Raw genomic sequence first — 544 nt, forward strand, 5'->3', positions numbered from 1 at the left:
ATTAATGCCAACCCTACCCCAGAATGCTTGATAGTACATGTAAATATTACCAATAATGAGGCAATTCTGTTATTGAACATGAGATCTGGCATGCTATGTTACGATTCTCCCTTGACTTGTAGCTATTCTAATATTTATACAAAAATGCAACATCCAGTCCCTAGTTCTGGATACAGAAAAATATTTATGTGCTCCATGAAAAGAGTTGCTCTTCATACACTGCCCAGCTAGAGAGAATTTCTAACCTAGCTCTCTCCTGCTTTCTAAACGGTTTGGGAACACAAGGCTCAAAATGTGCTTTGAAAAAATGACACTGACATCAAGTCTGGTACGAAATTAAGAAAAATGCTCATTTTTGCAAGTATACAATATTTAATTGTAATGAAAGAAAATCTGAAAATGTCTAAATCAATGAAAAAGTAAACATGAGTTGTAATACTATACCTGTAAAATGATTAATTCCATTCATTGTCATTAGAAATTATGTAAAATATTTAAGGGCGTTGCCTACAGAGGCACAACATAAATAGACTAAGTCCTGCTG

The sequence above is a fragment of the Apaloderma vittatum genome, unplaced genomic scaffold (assembly GCF_000703405.1).
Source record: "Apaloderma vittatum isolate BGI_N311 unplaced genomic scaffold, ASM70340v1 scaffold32403, whole genome shotgun sequence".
Taxonomy (NCBI): Eukaryota; Metazoa; Chordata; class Aves; order Trogoniformes; family Trogonidae; genus Apaloderma; species Apaloderma vittatum.